Raw genomic sequence first — 20,213 nt, 5'->3', positions numbered from 1 at the left:
TTGTGTGTATATGATACATACATAATTTAAAAATATGCATACACATAACATTATGTATATGTACGTATGTATATACAGATATATCTATGTGAATGTGTATATATATGTGTGTGAAATATATATTTTTCAGATAATTAAATATATAAATACATTATTAAAATCCATTTAATGTAATGTTTGTAAAAGGATTTTACAAACCATTAGTTTACATTTGTGTTCTTTATTATCAATAATTTGGTTAAAGTTTAAACATTCAGAAAAGGTACTAAAATTAATTATGACTTGACCTCTAAATGTTATATTTCTGTTCCAATTTTTAAAAGTAAGTATTACAGATAAAACTAATATTTGCTTAAACTATGACTCGAGTCTGATTTCTCTTCCCCCATTCTAACAGCAGCCACTGTCATAGGTTTGGTGTGTATCTTTCCAGTCCACATATATACGCATTCATAATTTAGTATTTTCTATTTTTAAATGTACTGAAATGGTATTGCACCCTGCTGATTTGCTTCTTGCCTCTTCACACTTAATTTTGTGTTTCTGATAGTTATCCTTTCTGATTATTATCAGCATAAATACTTTTAAATTCATTATTCTATTCCACTATATGGATAAAATTTTCCACTTTTTTTTTTACATTGTTTGTTTTTAAATTTATTATAATTATAACACTGCTATAATTAATATTCTCATACTTGTCTCCTTGTGTAGATATTTCTAGCTTCTAGAGTATATTCCTTGAAGTAGAATATCTGAACTGTAGAGTATACAAACTAGAAATTTTACGATGAGTTATCTTCTCCAATATGGTAATAAAAATTTACCCTGTCAATAGTGTTATGTGAGTGCATCAAAGCCCCAATATTTTCCCCCAAAATATTGTCAGACTTTTAAATTTTGCCAATGCTATTATGAGAAAAAAAATTCTTGATTTTGTTTGCATTTCTCTCATTTCATTATAATTGAAATTACCATATTTTTCAAATGCAGACTACCCAGTTGGATTTTATCTTCTGTGCATTGCCCACTGATTTCTTTTTTTGATCAATTTCTGTTGGATTATTTATTTTACCTTATTTGTGTGTGTGAATGGAGGTTATATTATATATTATAATATATCACTATTTTCCCCCCAACTATTCCTTAAGTTAATTTTTTATTATATATCTTGCAAATATTTCCTCCATGTATATCGCTTGCCAAAATCTTTGTGTGCCTGGTACAATACTGAACACAAGCTAATATTCATTAGAATGTTTTTTTGTTTTTTTTTTGTTTTTTTTTTGTTTTTAGTTAAGAAGGGCTATGACAGATAGTCTTAGTGAGATATGTGTCCCAATTAAATAAAGAAGAAACTAGGCACAGAGGAACCAGTAAGTAAGTTGTTCACTAATTCAGACATGAACTGATGAAGTTATAGATATGGGTGGCAGTAATGCAAAATTTGTGTTTTAGGAATCTTATACAGGTAGTTAACAATAAGAGAAAATAATTATTAACACTTCATATTTCTCAAGTTCCAGAATATTTACATGAATCCTGCCTAAAACTGGAATGCAAAGCCTGAAGAGAGTCATTCAGATTGGAATACACAATGCTCAAAAGGTTTGGTAGATGATATGGAATAGTACAGGGCACTGAAGTATACCAGTGAAGTTGTGGTACTAGTAAAGGGAAGAAAAGGGAAACTTTGTTGCCTCAAAATGAGACAGAGATAGAACATTTAACTCTCAAAAATAAGAAAGGAACTAGGAAAATATCATTGTAAATGTGCTCCAACAACATCCTGTGCTCATCTCTACTTGTACTTATACCCTCTCATTGTGCTTACCTCTTGCTATACTTTAGTTAAAAGAAATTAATTAAGCTATAATTGTCTCCCCTTTTACAAAAAATAAAATAAAACCCTCTTTGCCCTTGTGTAGTACTGTCCCTGGAACATATTGTTCATTTGACAAATGTAAGTGAAACATAAGAATGAAGAGAAGAAAGGAAGGAAGAAAGAAAGAGTTTAATAGTGCCAAATGTCTTTGATTTTTGTATTTATGTACTACCTTGTTTCAGAAAGAAATATTTTTAAATATTTTTAAAGGGAGCGAAAGATGTGTACAATGAAAACTACAAGACTCTTCTGAAAGAAATTGAATAAGACACAAACAAATGGAAAAACATCGTGTGTTCATGAATCAGAAGAACCAATATTGTTCAAGTGTCCATACTAACCAATGCCATCTACAGATTCAGTGCAATTTCCATCAAAATATCAAAGGCCTTATTCACAAAAATAGAAGAAACAATTTTAAAATTTGTGTGGGACCGCAGAAAATTCCAAATAGCCAGAGCAAGTCTGAACAAAAAGAACAAAGCTGGAGGTATTACATGTCCTGATTTCAAACTATGCTTCATAAAAACAGTATGCTATAGAAACAAAAATAGACACATTGCTCAGTGGAACAGAATAGATAGCTCAGAATTCAATCCCAGCATATAGGGTCAAATAATATTCAACAAGGGAGCCAAGAATGCCTTTTGGGGAAAAGATTGTCTCTTTAACAAATAGTGTTGGGGAAACTGGAGAAACATGTAGAACAATGAAATAACCCCTATCTCACACCAGTCACAAAAAATAACTCAAAAAGTGTTAAAGATTTAAATGTAAGACCTGACACCATAAAACTCCTAGAAAACACAAAGGGAAGAATCTCCTTGATATTGGCAATATTTTTTTTGGACATGAGCACCAAAAGCACAAACAACACAACATAAATAAAAATCTACAAATGGTACTACAGCAAACTCAAAAGCTTATGCACAGCAAAAGAAACAATTAACAAAATGTTTAAACAATCTACAGAATGGGAAGAAATTTTTCAAGCCATATATTGGATAAGGAGTAAATATCCAAAATGTGTAAAAAATTCACACAACTTAATAACAAAAAACAATCAGATTAAAAATGGGCAGAACTTTTCCAAAGAGGACATCAAAATGACCAACGGGCACACGAAAACATGCTCAACATCACTAATCAGGGAAATGCAAGTCAAAATCACAATGAGATATCAATTTATACCCATTAGAATAGCTGTCATCAAGAAGACAAGAGCTTTTTTCCTGTGGGAGTCACCAGGTTAAGAGGAGCATGGCTTTCTACTCCCACCACCATGGCATGTGCTCATCCACTGATAATCAGTGCCTCCGAAAAGGGGGAATCATCTGGCAAAAATGTCACTTTGCCTCCCATGTTCAAAGCTCCCACTCAACCAGATATTGCGAACTCTGTTTACACCAACTTGAACAAAAACAATAGATGGCCCTATGCTGTCAGTGAATTAGTAGATCATCAAACCAGTGCTGAGTCATGAGGAACTGGCAGAGCCAGCTCAAATTCCCAGAGTTTGAAGTGGTAAGACTCATTCTTCTGGACAGACTGCTTTGGCAATACGTGCCAGGGGGTGGCGTGTAGGGGTATTATGTTTGCACCAACCAGAACCTGGTGCTGTTGGCACCACAGAGTGAACATAATACCAAAGTAATATGCCATCTGCTCTACCCTGGCTGCTCTACCCTGGCTTATCAGCAACGGTTATGTCTAAAGGTCACCTTATTGAGGAAGTTCCCGAACTTCCTCTGGTGGTTGAAGATAAAGTTGAAGGCTATAAGAAGACCAAGGAAGCCATTTTGCTTCTTCATCACGGTATCTCCCCTGCCAGGTAAGTATTTGTTTTGATTCTTAAGAAACTTAAGGCTTGAAATGATATAAAAAAGATCTATGCCTCTCAGCAAATGAGAGCTGGCAAGAACAAAATGAGAAACCATCATCATATCCAGTGCAGGGGTGCTTGCATCACCTATAATGAAGACAACGGCATTATCGAAGCCTTCAGAAACATCCCCGGAATTACTCTGCTTAATGTAAGCAAACTGAACATTTTGAAACTTGCTCCCGGTGGGCATGTGGGCCATTTTTGCATTTGGACTGAAAGTGCTTTCTGCATGTTAGAAGCCAAATCAGATGAGAAGCGGGTTCCAGGCAAGAAGTCTGTGGTAGGGAAGAAAGGAAAGAAGGTTATTGGCGTTAAGAAGCAGAAGGGGCCTTTGGTAGGAAAAAAAGCTGCAGCTTCCAAGAAACCAGCAGCTCAGAAAAAGCCCACAGAAAAGAAACCCGCCACAGAAGAGAAGAAGCCCGTGGCATAAACTGATATTAGTTTATTCCATAAAGGTCAAATTATCTTGGACAGCTGATTTTGAGTAAAAACCTAATCAGAGGCAATGAGTAACATGAAAAAAGAAAAAAAGAAAAGAAAAAAAAAAAAGGCAAGAGAACAGTTTCTGGTGAGGATGTGGTGAAAAGGGAACAATTATACACTGTTGGTAAGAATGTTAATTGGTGCAACCACTGTCCAACCATTATGGAAAATAATATAGAGATTCCTCAAAAAATTAAAAATAAATCTGCCATGTAATCCAGTAATTCCTCTACTGGGTGTATGCCGCCCCCACGCCCCCTCCCCATTCCAAAGAGAAAACAGCATTTCGAAGATATATCTGCACTTCCACATTTATTGCAATATTATTCATAATAGCCAAGATATGGAAACAACCTCAGTGCCCATCAATGAATGAATAGATAAAAAAAGGTGTAGTATATAATCACAATAGAACATTATTCAAGCATAAGAAATGACGATATCCTGCCATTTTTGACAATATGGATGGATGTTGAGTACATTATGCTAAGAGGTAAGTCAGACAGCGAAAGACAATTACTGTGTGATATCACTTGTCTTTGGAATCTAAAAAAGTAAAACTCATAATAAACAATAAAATGGTGGTTACCAGGGGATTAGGGATGGAGGGACAAAATTGATGTTGTTTAAGGGTACAAACTTGTAATAAGTAAATAAATCATAGTGATTTAATGCACAGTACAGTGAATATAGATAAAAATATTATACTATAGTTACATAATGTGATAAATACCACTGCAACTGCAATCATATTACAGTATGTAAATGTACCAAAGTAACACACTTTATACCTTAAGTTTACACAATGTTATATGTCAAATATATTCAATAAAAAATTTTTGCACCTTTATGTAAATAAAATACCACCATGAACAATAACTACTATACCGTGAGACAAGAGATTTAGATTTTGGTTTTGAGTTTGTCATAAATTTTAATCTGTAACAAATGATTTTGACTTTCTGGTGTTAGAGTCTCATTCATAAAATAAGTGTTGAATAAAAAATTTTGGAGATTTCATCTTTCTACAAAATTATATGGCTCTAAATACATATATGAACAACTTTAGAATGTGATTAGAGCAAGTGATGTTTGAAACTTTTTTAAAGTAATATATCTAAATAACAAAGTCAATGTAATCTAATGATGAGGACTTTTCTGTCATTCATTTTTTTAAATAGTGAAGCTGTGCCACTTACTTGCTCAATTGTTTTCTTCTGGTCTCTTCTCTAGATACTTTCTTACTTTTTAGCATCCCCTACAGCAAAACTTCTTAAAAATTCCTCTTTTTTTCAGTGTCTTCAATTCTCCACCTCTCATTCTCTCTTAAACTAATTCCAGTCAAACTGTCACTGGCCTCAATCCTCTGAAATTGCTCTTACTAGTGTCACCTATGATCACCAAATACTAAAAGTAGTGGTCAACTTGCAGTCCTTTTTCTGCAACCTATCACAATGATCATGCTATCTTTCTTAATACAAATCCTTCACTTGACTTCCAGTTCCAAACATATTTTTGTATTTTTTCCATCTTATTCGTTGTTCTTTCTCAGATTTCCTTATCAGTTTCTCCTCATCTCCCAATCTCTTAATGCTGGGGTACTTCAGCATGTGTCCTTGGCCCTCTTCTTCATTTACATTTATTCTGTATATAACCTCATCCAACCCCAAATCTTTAGATACCATTTATATGCTGAAGATTTCCAAATTTATATCTTGAGACCAAACCTCACTCTAGAATGCCACACTCATATTACAACTGCCTACCTGCCATCTCTACTTTGTTGGCTAATGGATGTTTCATACTCTACATGTCTAAAACTAAATCTTTGTTTTTTTTGCCTCATATCCATTCTATGTGTGGCCTTCTCCATTTTTTTTGATAACGTGTTTCAAGTTGCTTAGACTAGAACTTTAGAGTCATCCTCAAGCCCACTCCTTCTCTCATACTCGATAGCCATCAGGAAATCCTATTGAGATAAGCCTCAAATTATAGATAGTATAATTACTTTGTACCACTTCCTTTTCTACTTCTATGGTCTGAACTATCAGCATCTCTTACCTGGATAGTTAGAATGACTTCTTAACTGGTTTCCTTTCTTCTATCTTTGTCCTTCTGAAGCTCATTATCAACACTGAATTCAAGGATATTCTTTGAAAGCATAAGTCAGGTCATGGTACTTTTTGCTCAAAATCCTCTCATTTCTTTTAGACAAAGCCAAAGTCCTTAAAAGTCCTACAAAGCACTTACATGATCTGCACCCTCCCATTGCTTCTCTGACCTCTTCTTCTATTACTTTCATGGGTTACTCTTATATAGCCATACTGAGTCTCTTGATTTTCTTCTATCATACCAGTATGCTCCCATCTTTGGAACGTTGCCTTAGCCATTTCTTCCCCTTGAATACTTTCTCACCACTAATTGCAATAGCTAACATTCACCTCTCTTAATATCGCCTTCACAATGAGGCCCACCTTAACCATCCTATTTAAAATTGTAGCCTACCTTTTCATCCTGGCACTTCTGACACTCCTTAACCTGGTTTACTTTTTTTTTTCCCCCAGAATATCATTTATTACCTTTTTTATGTTTTCTGACTCAAGAATGTAAAAACCTGGTATATTCTAAACAATGAATAAATATTTATTGAATAAATGAATAAACGATGTTTAAAATAGATATTCTGACATCTAACATCTAAACAAAAGTTTTGAGAGACAAAATAAAACTTTTACAAAGAACTTCAGATATGAGAATATTCTCATCAAAGGATTACTTGAAATTTATTTGTCATGGGACCATATATCATTTCATTTATAGCACTCATTTCTGTTGGTCATACAAATATATTGTATACTCTAACTTCCCAGTGTCTGAATTGTTCATAATATTATTGAATTGTCTTTAATGTTATTTAGTAGATTGCTTTTTATTACATTTTTTTTCTGGCTCATGGTTCCATAGAAAGCAATGTCTCTGCTGAAATGACTTTTTTTTTTTTTTAAACTTTTTGGATCATTAGGTATTCAACTCAGTGTTCAGTCAGACCTTATACCCATTCCTCAAAAACTCTATATTCCCTTTCCTCAGTTTATAATTACCTGATAAAAGCCTTTTAGGGGAAGAACTAGGGAAATCACTTGCTATTGTATTGCAGTATTCTTCCTCAAGAGACTTGGAATTTTTATTTTTTTTCAAATAGCATGCATCTTCTCTAGCTCAGTACTATAAGATTTAGCCTTGTCCATTCTCATTCAGTACTGTATAGTGCTTAGCTCCCTGTTGGAGCTTTTCATTTATTTTTAATATGTAAAAAATTAAAAGCACGAACATTTAAAACCTAAAGACCTTGCCCATATGGCATGTGTTACTTTTTTAAAAGTGAACACACAATGCAATATATATGCCTTATTGTTGAATTGTACCCTTGAAACTTACTGGATTTCATTAACCAATGTCACCATAATAAAAATAAATTTTAAAAAAAGAAAAATTAAATTAATGCACAAATACAAATTACATAATTTTCACTTTATGATGTCAGATTTTATGAGTTGCTATCTTACATTTTTAGGTCTTTCTAATTACAATTGAGAAAATATAACTTGCATTTGCTGTTCTGCTTTCTGTAGCCCCATTCATAATCTTCCCTTCTTCCTCCTTTTTCATTTTATAAATACACAAGCACCATATATGTATTGACTACGGGCTAAAAAGGATTCTAAGCTTGAGGAACTGTGCTAGGCCCTGGAATGTGAACCCATATCTGGACAAAAATATTCCTTTCCATAAAGTCAAGTTGGAAATAAATTTCTGCAGTGGACACTTATACAAATAGAATCCCTGAAAAGAGTGAGGACCACATGTCTGGGAGACCAGTGATGCTTTAGATGAGATACATAAGGTTTAGCTATTTATTTCATAGTATTGCCTAATGCATGACAATTTAACAACCAACCAACAAGGAAAAATACACAGACAGTAAATTGTGAAAGGACATTTTGCAAACAACCTTTATACTTCTGCAAATATGCTTGAGTGTAAGCAAACACACGGAAGAATTCTATAATTACTAATGCATTTTGCTTGAATCTGGATCCAGGAATGAGCCAACCAGAATTGCAGAAGAAAAACAAAGAGAACAAAATTATAGGAAATACTTTAAGTTCTCACTTCTGTTTGATCAGAGGAAGCAAATTGATAAATCCAAAATTTATTTTTATTAATATAAAATTAGTTCTTCTTTGTCCCTGTAAATGAATGAACAATAAATATTTTTAAACTATACTGTTGAATTGACATTGAGGTAGGCAGAATGGTGGCTCACCAAAATGGCTACCTCCTAATCCTCAGAACCCATAAATGTGTTTGTTATATTACAAAGCAAATGGGACTTTTTAGATGTGATAAAGATTACAGACCATAAAATAAGGAGATTATACCAGATTATCCAGGTAGCCCCAATCTAATCAGATGAGTACTTAAAATAGAGAACTTCGTCTGTCTGGAAGCAGAAGAGAAATGCAGCACAAGAGGCTGGAAAGACAGGTGACAGAAGGAGGAAGCCAAAGAGATTCCACATTGTGAAGGATTCAACTTGCTTTGATGCTTTTAAACTGCAGCAGCTACATGCAGGACTTAGAGAAAAGCTTCTAAAAGATAAGGGCAGTCTTTGGCAGACAGCCAGCAAAAGAGAAAGGATTTCAGTCCTAGTCTGCAGGAAACTGAGTTCTGCCAACAACATGAATGAATTTGGAAGGGGTTTATTCCCAGAGTCTTCTGATAACAGCCCAGCTGGCCAACACCTTGATTTTGACCTTGTGAAACATGGAACAGAGAAACTAGTGAAAAATAAATTTGCGTTGTTTTAAGCTGCTACTAAAGACACTCTTTTTTTTTTTTTTTTTTTTTTTTTTTATTTTTTTTTTTTTTTAGTATTTCCAAGGCATCTAGCTTGGTTGAATTCAAAAATTCAATTCGATGTCAGTTTTGGGAGAGGTTGTATTAATCCATTTGCCATAGAGATAAAGGCTTACAAAATGTTTGTCCTTTGACAGGCACTTTCTTAGTTTTTTGAATTGAATAATAAAGGAAGTGATTACTTTTGCATGAGAAGTTTATTCCCTTGATAGTTATTGATTACCTATTGTATGGTAAGAATCAGGGAATAAGGAAACAAAAATATGATGATGATCCTGTTCATGGTCATGCCCTTCATGGAAGTTATAGTCTAGATAAAAGAGACAACAAGGAATAAAGCTTAGGAGAAGTTTGAGTCGCTTGGTATTGTTCATGAAAGGCTTCTCAGAGGAGGTGGCTATTGAATGCAGACTGAAAGCTGATAGAGATATGGCCCATAGATAAAGAGGATTTAGATTTGTTTCAGTCAAGGTGTAGGTCCTGTTCAAAGACAAGGAGGGGAGAAGAGCTACAAGCAACTCAGTGTTTCTGGAGTATAAAATATAAGAGGAGGAAGTAGGGGAGGAAAGAATGGGTTAGTAGGAAGATGCCAAATTACAAAAACTCTTGTGTTTTGCAGAAGACTTGGTAAGAGTTTGGAAATTTGTAAGATGAGTTTTTATAAATTGAAGATTTCCTATGTCCTTGTGTATGCACATATACCCTGCATGTGTTAGTACATGCTCACTATACTTTACAATGAATGACTGAAAACAAAAATAAAACACCTGAAAGCAGGGAGGGAAAAGGAAGAGGACAAAGTTAAAAACTGGAACCTGGATTTGAAAGAAAGATATATTTCCTGAATCAGAGAAGCAATTCAGGAAGAAATGGCATCAGAAGCAGACTTCGATTGGGTAGACTCAATACAAACCCACCAAAGAGAAAAGATCCAAAGTAAATTATGAGAACTGGGTCCATATTTATCATTTCCTGACATGAGTACAATAATGGCTGCAGTATGTATGTAATCCTAGAAGATGAAAGCTGCTTGTGACCATACTCAATAAATTTAGAAAGTATTAAGTGTTCATATTAAACTCATCTGATTTCTTATTTTTGGAATTTGGCATTAATATAAATGCAATTCTATAGGAAACAATAGATGAAGTCAATACTCAGTCTTTTCGAACTGGTAAACAACCACCTCAATTTCAAATATGGTAGAGTTGTATGACTTTGTTTGAATATAAAGCTTGGCTCCAATTTATTTTAACACTTAAGTTAGATTACTATGCCAGAAAATCAAGCAATAGCTGAACAAAGTTAAACTGTCTGAATATGATAATTTATACCATCTGACCTAAAAGAGCAAACTAAAAACGAAAATTATAGCCAGTCAGGACAGATGTGCTTATGCAGGAGTAACTTCCCTTCTTATCATTCCAAAAGCAATTATTTCTTAGTGGAAAACTTGCCATTTTTCCCCTTGGGGAGGGTTCTCTAAATGTGCTGTTTTACTTCAGCCTAACATTCCCGGAAAACAAAGGAGCTTTCTGTTCTTTGTACCCAAATCTGACTTACCTTGTTTTTGAATCAAGCTCCAAAGCAGTTAGAATTTTGACAATGGACAGAGCAGACACAAATGACCTTGCTTCAATGACTAATAAATCTAGCTTTGAAAAAGAGTCCATGGAAAGGTGTTTTGATGTTAAAGAAAATATATCAATTTTCCTTCTCGATATGTCTCTCTGTACAGAGGCTTAGAGAATCTTCACTCGCTTTTGCTTCAGCATTTCCTAAAGACAGCTCCTGCCAGTTCATTTTCTTAATGTGATCTCTGCCACCAAAGATGGGCACTGATCAAAACTGGTAATTAGATTGCTTCAGGTTCAGCAACCCAAAGTCATCCCCTGTGACTCTCCTCTTTTCAGAAATATATCATTTATAAAAATATATCTCTTTTTAAGTTTGGAATGAAGAGAAGGTGAATGGAGGGAAGGGGCTAGTAGGAAGAAGAGTAAGGGCTTGGTTGGCTGTCAAAATTATGGCAAAGAAATGGGACAACCAGTTATCCTCTCTGTGAGGCTATTTTGCTGATATCATTATGTAAATATTTTGGGGGATATTCTGCCTTTCTAATTGCCAGGATCCTGGAAATGGCATGGCATTTCCCTCTGAGTTTTTAGCCATGTTCCATTCTTAGACTTGGGCACTAGGCTTCTTTTTACACTGAGTGAACTTGGAGCTTCACCTCTCTGAGCCTTCAATTTATTAATTGAAACAAAAGGTTAAAAAAAAAAAAAAAAGACGTCTCATATCTTTTCAGCTCTTTGACTTTTTATCTAACCATAATCTTTAAAACTGAGATCTTCAGGTACCAAACAAAAATTCATAAGAAAAGAATTAAAGTATATGCCTGCAAGCCTGGCCGCATGCCTGCTTGCCTGCTTGCCTGCCTGCCTGCCTGCCTGTCTGCCTTCCTTCCTTCCTCCCCCCCTCCCTCCTTCCTGCCTTCCTGCCTTCCTGCCTTCCTGCCTGCCTTCCTGCCTGCCTTTCTTCCATTCTTCCTTCTTTCCTGCCTTCCTGTCTTCCTGCCTTCTGATTTATATATCTTACAAGTGTCAGACATGTCACCTCTTTCCTTCTTATGCTTTAAATTTTGTGCCATATGTATTAGTTTGTTAGCACTGCTATAGCAAAGTACCACCAACTGCATGGATTAAACAATAGAAATTTTTTTCCTCACTGGTTATGTATGCTAAAAGACTGAAATCCAACTGTTGATGGGGTTGGTCTATTTGGAGGTCTCTCTCTTTAGCTTGTAGATGGCCATCTTCTCCCAATGTCTTCACATGACCTTTCCTCTGTACGTATCTATATCTTAATTTCCTCTACTTATAAAGGCACCAGTCATAGTGAATTAGAACCTATCCTAATGATCTCATTCACCTTAATTACCACTTTAAAGACCTTATCTCTAAATACAGTCATATTCTCAAGTACTAGGGATTAGAATTTCAATTTATAAATTTTGGAGGGACACAATTCAGCCTGTAATACCACATATAGATCTATATCTTGTCTCCAGTTATATATACCAAAGTGTATTAGATGAGTCCAAACTGAATACTGTTTATAAAAATGGTTGAGTTTTCAACTCCTAAGAAAATTTGCTTGAATAAGACACGCATAGGGACTTTTGTAAATGGTGTTGACATAGAAAGTGTGTGTATGCAGGAGTGTCTCCGAAGGAGAAAGATGTATATAAAAGGAATACAGGGGGAAAAGATAAACATTGTCTTTATCCTATTCTCAATCCTGATCAAGCATTCTTGAGCCTATTCTATGAGAGAGTTTTGAGCTAAAACTGTGTAAGATTTAGATAAATTTATGTTCTTTTTGAAGCCATAGAGATAATGTATAACATATTCTTGGAGAAATAGTATTTCTTCACAGCATTCTTCTAAACCCATACTGACCATTCTGTTACAGAACACAGGACAGCTTTTGTATATTTGGGGCTTAGTATAGTCTCCAGCAGCACGTTGCTCTGCTGTAATGGAGAGAGGGAACTAAAATATGAGGCAGTATTGAGGTTGCTGGATGAGGAGACCACAGTGGAAGAAAATGGAAATAGCTTGAAATCTCAGACAGCCTTTAAGGGGATGGATTGAAGTCGTTTATTAAAAATGACTACTAAAATACTTGAAGTTCAGGGCATTTATGTAAAAGAAACATCATTTATACCTATCAACTGATAAAGCTGTGGCCATTTGGGTCTCATTTATTAAGAATCTGCTTCAATCATTTTTATTCCTTCTTTGTTCACATCATATAGTAAGTGAAGGATTTGTCACCTCCAAATTCTATGGAGCTACCAATAAGCTACCAATAAATAGACAGTGCCTTCAGATAATTTAGCTTATCGCCTCATTCAATGTTTGTTTCGGTCATTCGTTACACAAAAGTAGTTGAAATCCTATCCCATGGTAGTTTCTGTGGTTCCCAGTTTTAGAAACTTATAGATACTTTTAATGCTAATAGTTTCCTGTAGAAGGGGAAATATATTTAGGTATTTGAGAAACTACCTTTAAGTTAATTAGTATCTATGAAAAAGTCTGTTATTTCATTTCTTGTCATTACAAATCAGGAGGTAATATATGTATACCATAGTATTTGTCCTGATATCTTAACCATGAACTATACAGAAGCAGGTCAGTTTTACATATGGAATTCCACTCTGGATTTCATGGTAGACAATTACCTTAGGGTGTAGCAGATGCATTTTTAAACCCTACACAGGTATTAAAACTCAGGGTCAGACAGTTTCATAAAGGAAGATTTGAGGGGAAGAAATTCTCCTGAATATTTGTTAAATATCCTAGAATGCCTTCAAATGAATATCAGATAAAGAATATCTTTTCTCTCATGTTCTTTAGTAAGGAGGGCTTTTGTGTTCACCTGATACCAACAGAAAGTAAATAAAGTTTGCTAAATTTGAAATAGACAAGGCTTAATATAAAGTTTTGCATGTTATCAATGCATTATTAATTAGTATGATTTTATAAATATGATAAGGGAATTTATTTTCCATAAATGATAATGTATCTGTTATTGGAGTTGTCAGTGAAAGTAATATTTTGCTAACTAAGAAAAATGGAGAGTTAATTCCTTTGGCACTTTTTTTAAATAAGATACCAAAGAAATTGACTGAATATATATAATCTGAATATACAATCCATGTGAAAAAAGATCCAGATCCTTCTCAAGAAATGAGAATTTTAAGTAATGAGTGATTTTATTAAATTTGATAAATTTGGGAGTTGTATGAACTTTTCAAGATTAAATATGGGGCCATGGAATTAGAATGATTTAAAATTCAACAACTAACTTATGTTAGAGTTAGTCATAAGTGCCAAACCTAAATAAGTGGAATAGATTTTAATGTTTGTTTTGAGTGAGATTCAGCACATTGGACAGGGAGACCAATACTGTATGAAAAGTTTTATATAGTAAATTCCTATTATAGAATAAGAACTAGAGCTATTGAACCATTAGGGTGGATTAAGTAATCATAATCACTGAAGACAATAATTTCAGATAAAAAAATGGTTGCAAAAGTGATTCCAATTTCATTGGGAATAATAAAATTTTGACTAGTAACTGACATTTTCATTAGCTACAGCATAATGGAATACTACATACTCTAGATTTTTTTTTCCAGATTTTTTCAGGTGTGGTTCTTTTCACATTTATTGTACTAAGCATTCTTAAATTTTTAAATCTGTAGTCTATGTCCTTCAATTCTGAATATTTTCTTCTATCATTTCTTGATTGTCTACTCATCTTTTTCTCTGAATTACTATTAATGTGTGCTGATCCTCTAATTTTCATGTCTTTTTTATTCCAATATTCTTCTTTGCATTTTAACCATACTTTCTGGGTGATCTTCTTGACCTTATAGGCTACATATATTACTTTTTAATTTAAATTTCAGCTGGTCAGAACTTTAATCTGAGAGTTCTTTCTTCTGTTATTTTTTTTTCTTTTTGTAACATATGCCCTTACTTTAAGGTTAGAACATCTGCTTAACTATCCAAAGATATTAAGTATTAATTTATTTGAATATTTTCTCTGCATTATCTCTATTCCCTCTGACTTTCTTTTGTTAGGTTTGGTTGGTTTGCTTTGGTCTTTCTCTTCCATATTGGAGTCTTTCCTTAAATGTATGTTGGTCTTTGTCTTCTACAACAGTGAGGAACTAAAACGCTGATTAGAATTCTGTATGAATGGGTGTGACATGCCAACTAGTAAGCTTCCTTTAAAACAATCAGATGAAAAACTGCTATTTCTACTTCAGATACTGCAAATGTCGATATCTCTATATCGATTTTCTGGTTCCTCTAACTTTCTTCCTGGGGGCTGTGAGCCTCACTGCTAATACTCAGGAGGCAGGTTTGAGAAAGTGGCTGGGGTCTCATCTGTTACTATACAGACTTACACTTAATCTCTTCATCTTTAGTCCAAGACTTCATGCCTGCCTTCCTTTGGGCTTGGTGTTTCAGTGTCTGAAGTTTTAACGACTCACTTTTTCTGAAACAAATTCCTCCTGGCTTCCAGAGGTGTAGAAAGGAGGCAGTCATCTAATGCTGCAGGTTGGAGTGGACACCTGGGGTCTACCAACTTCATATACAGGCTTTCAAACACCTGTGTTCAGCCTTCGCCTAACCTTCACCTGTTGCTATTCTCCATGTTTCCAATTGTTGAGCCTTTCTTGAAATCTTCTGAGGTGAATTAGTTTACTTTTTATCAGTTATCACTACCCCTATTCCTACAAGAGTTACTTGAATTTGACCTATCTTCTCTCTGCTGATTTTCATAATTTCTCTACCTGATTTCTTTCTTTAGTATTGTAATTTAGGATTATAAATACCTTTGAGTTTGATTAAATACGAGGTTTATATTTGTTTCTTAGGTTTTTGTTGTTTTGTTATAACTTTCAGTAGAAGAGGATGGAAAAGCCTTTACTTCACCTTCTTGCAGCTAGAAGTCAAAGCAATACCTTATAACTCTGAAGATAGGATAATAGAACTATTTGGAAAACGGTATATGAATTTGAGTAGGATATTTTAATGTAGCCAGCTGATTTTATTAGCAATAAATAATTTACTGTTTTCAAATTGTGCTAAAAATCCAGACGTGAGTCTTGATTTTTGACCTGGACATCATACTTCTCTCTGTTCCTTGATTTAATATTGAAAATGGTAATACACTAAGTCCTAACAACAGAACTTTCATATTACACTAACAAAATCAATATGTGTCCTGTTCTTCACTAACTTCTACTCTCCTCAAACTTTTGGATCTGACATTCCCTTGCTTATCCTCAGCAGATGACATTACCTTGGACTTTACACTCATCAAAAATATTGATTTTTTCCAGCCTTCTTCCACCTTATCTTTATTTCTCCTCTTTTATTGTGGTGAACAAGGAGTCCTTTCTTCTATCTGGGATTAATGTTTCTGCCTGGGCTCCGAATATTATCTTTTTTCCTTTTTTTCAGAGTCTTTTTTCTTATTTTCTATTTTTCTCACCTCACACTCTATTGCTTCCATCTTATCAACATTTTAACATACTTTACATCTCCATTCTGAAGAAAAAAACACCTCTCTGAATTCTACATTTCCCTCCAATTACTAACTCACTTTTCTCACATTTACGGAAAAATTTCTTGAGTTTTCTATAATCAATCTTTATACTTCTTCAATTCTCAATTACTTGTGAACATATTGCAGTCTAGTTTCATACTTATCACTCTATAGAAGCTATTCTCATTGAAATAAAAAAATTAAAAATAGCTTACCTGTAACCAAATGTAGCAGGCTTCTTTAGCCCTTACTCTAGTTAACTGCTCTTCAACATTTAGCACTATTGATCAATCCTTTATTCCAGAAACACTATTCCTTTGGTTTTCATAATAACACAGTATCAGTCAGGCTGGGTTAGCTATGCTACAATAAAAAACATCCTCTTTATCCATAGCAGATTGACTTGGGGCTCTGATCTGCCTTGACTTCACTATTGGATACAAGCTGATGGGGCAGACATTATCTGCAACATGGCCAATTTTTCCAGCAAAGGAAAAGAAAGAGCATGGCCAATCAGACACTAGCCCTTATAGTCTCAATCAGGAGTTAATATGTCACTTCTATTTATATTCTAGTGACCAAAGCAAGTCATATGACCCCACCTATCACCAAAGGAGCAGAGAAGTAAAACTTACAAAGTTCTTACTGGGAATAATTTGGGAAAAGCACTAAAGAGAACCATTATCACCTTTTACCACAAAATTACCTAAAATATTCAAATCTAGTCAAGCAATATAAACCAAAATATACAATATTTGAAAATGTCATTTCAACCATTTTATTAAATGAATGAATCAATCATGATTGAATGATAGTCACATATATCAGTAATAAGTATGGTTAATATAATTACATAGATCATACTGAAATCTAAATGTATAAATCCATTCATTTATTCAATAAATACTATTCTATTTTCACTGAGTACTTACTGTATACTTGGCACAGTAATAAATGATGGATATTACATGATGCATGGTGGCGATGGGGAAATACTACATAAATCTTGAAATTATTGTTTTTTCCTCCTATTTATCAATAAATTCCTTTACATTTGTAAAAAGTGAACGTGAAAATATGGTTATTATTGCCTATAAGACATAAATTTGAATATTTGCAAACTTGAAACAGGTATTATAAAGAGAAGGTATAATTATTTTAGTTCAACTACTTCATAGACTATACTAGTTAATCAAATACATTCTGGATCTTAGAGATAGGTGAATAATATCTCTGTTATCACCTAGATCAAAAACTAGCTTCAAATTAACAATCTTATATGCTCAAAAAAAAAGTTGGCAATTTTCAGAGGGAGTATGATTTTCATTTGGAAAGGACTCTGGTGAAATAATCAACATCTTTAACTCATTTAATTTAATCAATTAATCATTTTAAATTAATGTGTTTAATCATCAAAAAATATTTATCAGGTAAACATTCATAAGAGTGGGACTATAGAATAACCATGGTTACATCCATGGAATTCATATTTGGAGCAATTACTCAAAGTTTTAGACCAATTCCAAGTAATAAGTAGGGTAAAGAACTGTAAATATAAATTGTACAGATGCAACTTCACTTCCATTTCTTTTATACACTTTCTTTTCTTCTAACAGAAAAGGGCATGTGGACAAATGTGATAATTGCTGGAAACATGAAGCTTTAGCCTTCGAGAGCAGAGAACACTCCAATTATAAAAATTTTTCAAAGTCTTTATTTAAAAAAAAAAGAAGAAAAGAAACATTTTCAAGCGCTTCTTGAGAACATGCTGAGGTGCAATGAAAGTAGATGAAAGATGGTGCCTGGGAACAGACGGGAACTCAGAAGTCTTCTTATAAAATATTTTTAAGGTGGAAAAACCATGCTAGCACTTCTCAAATCAGGCCAAATTCATTTTAGCTTATGTAGTTCTCTACTGAGTCAGGGCACTATAGAAGGCAAAGATCCAACACTTCTGTAATAGGTCAAAGAAAAGAATGTGTGACTGAAGATGAGACCATACATACCACTATAACAAGTGAGTGTTGCTTCAAGGATCATCATTCATGGAGACCTTACAGGGTGACCGGTTATCATCTCAAATGTAGGAAAAATATGTATGACTCAATTTACGTAGATATGAATTCATTTAAACAGACCAGTATTTGATTATTTTCTGAAGGTTCATGATTATTTTAGTTGGATCTTTAGAACTACACGTGCCCAAATGTAGGACATTTAAAATAAGAAACATTAATATTTCTTAAATAAAAAGGGTAAATTGAGTTAAAGGATGTATATATATCATGGGTAAATTCAATTATCATCAAGATATTGTGTGATTATAATGTTAAACAAATGTGTGTCCATGAGCATGCCCTCTGTATTAACTGAGATTTTCTTGAAGGCTCACACAGGCATTCTAGGCAAAAAAAAAAAAAAACAACAAAAAAAACCCCCAAAAAACAAAAAACAAAAAATAAAAGGCTAGTCTGGTAGGTAGAGTAAGGAGAGCTCTGGCTAACTTCTCTACCAAAGGCAAGTCTGTGATCTCACATCTTTTTTATTCAGGAATATCCCTGGCTCTGTTTTTATACCATTCTTCAGTAGACCATCACAGTTGGCTCAAGGGAACCAAAGGAACATGGCAAATGTCCCACCTAGATCTACTTCTTTGGTTATTCAATTTTGGGGGGAAAGTGCAAAAGCATGATATCCTGTTGAGACTTGGCCCATGATAAGTAGAAGAAAACATATTCGGAAAGGGAGAATTTCTGCAAAGTCCAAGTTAAATATGATGCACTTCCACCACTCGGGTTCCCATGTGTGGATATGTGTGCTTGACAGAGGGATTAAAACATCCCTGGTTTCATCTGGCTTAATTTAGCACGTATGAACACAATTTCTCTTCTCAAAGTGATTGCCTCTCTGACCAGGTTCCAATGAACTCACAATGGAAATTCTGAACGCTAAATTTTGTGAGTGTGAAATATTTTAGAGATTTTAAAAATGTGTTTATTTTAAATAAAAATGTTAACATGAAATAAAACACTTATCGACAGTTTTATTAACAACTTGAACTGAAAGATACATATAATTTAGATTGCATCGAATTTTAGCAAACAGTGTCTATGACAAAATTTGCACTCAATACCCCTTTGTATATACGAGTGTGGATATTTAAAATGTGACTGGCCATACAATCTTTTTACAAACTGAATGCTCAAATGAAGTGAGTAACATCAAAATGTATTGCTAATGGTTTGAGTCAAAAAATGTTTTCAATAATTCAATAAACACATAGTACATATTTTAAGAAGGTGTGGTGAAGAAGACACACTGCTACTACTAATGATTTATAAAACTTAGGCAAGTTATTTAGCCTTCTATTCTTCATTTTCATCTTCTCTAAAAAGGAAATAATGTAACTACCTAGAGTCTTGAAGATTAAATGAATTAATGTGTATAAAGAGTACTCACAGCAAGTCCTGAAATCTAGTTAGTGCTCCATAAATTTTGGCTGGTATAGCAATTAGCCTACTTCAAGCTCCAACTGTTGTAGGCCAACAAAAGGAGAATGAACAATAGTTCTTTCCTTCAAGGCACATCTTGAGAGGCATGCAGTGAATTGTAATTCAACTCAGGCTGAAATAAGAGCTCTGAGACAGAAAATGCAGTTGGCAGTACACAGAAAGGGCAGATTTATGACAAGGGCTGCATTTGATTTGCGTCTTCAGTGATGTAAGATTTTGACAGGCAGAAGGAGAAAAAGAGGGAATGACCAAACATTTTAGGAAGAGGAAACACATAGGACAAACTTTGGAAAGTAGCAAATACAAGGGATAACACCCATTCCAAACTGGCTAGAATGTAGCACATGTCAGTATAAGTGACCCTCTTTCCTGTGTCTAGTGGTGTTAGGTAGCTAGT

General features: G+C 34.0%; 1 pseudogene; it reads left to right on the top strand.

The window, feature by feature from the left end:
- Positions 1-2,106: 2,106 nt before the first annotated feature.
- Positions 2,107-4,350, top strand: LOC112483577 (annotated as a pseudogene).
- Positions 4,351-20,213: the final 15,863 nt, after the last annotated feature.

Source organism: Pteropus alecto, unplaced genomic scaffold, assembly GCF_000325575.1.
Source record: "Pteropus alecto unplaced genomic scaffold, ASM32557v1 scaffold164, whole genome shotgun sequence".
Lineage (NCBI taxonomy): Eukaryota > Metazoa > Chordata > Mammalia > Chiroptera > Pteropodidae > Pteropus > Pteropus alecto.
Note: the sequence above shows the minus strand (reverse complement) of the source record. Positions and strands in the feature narration are given on the sequence as shown.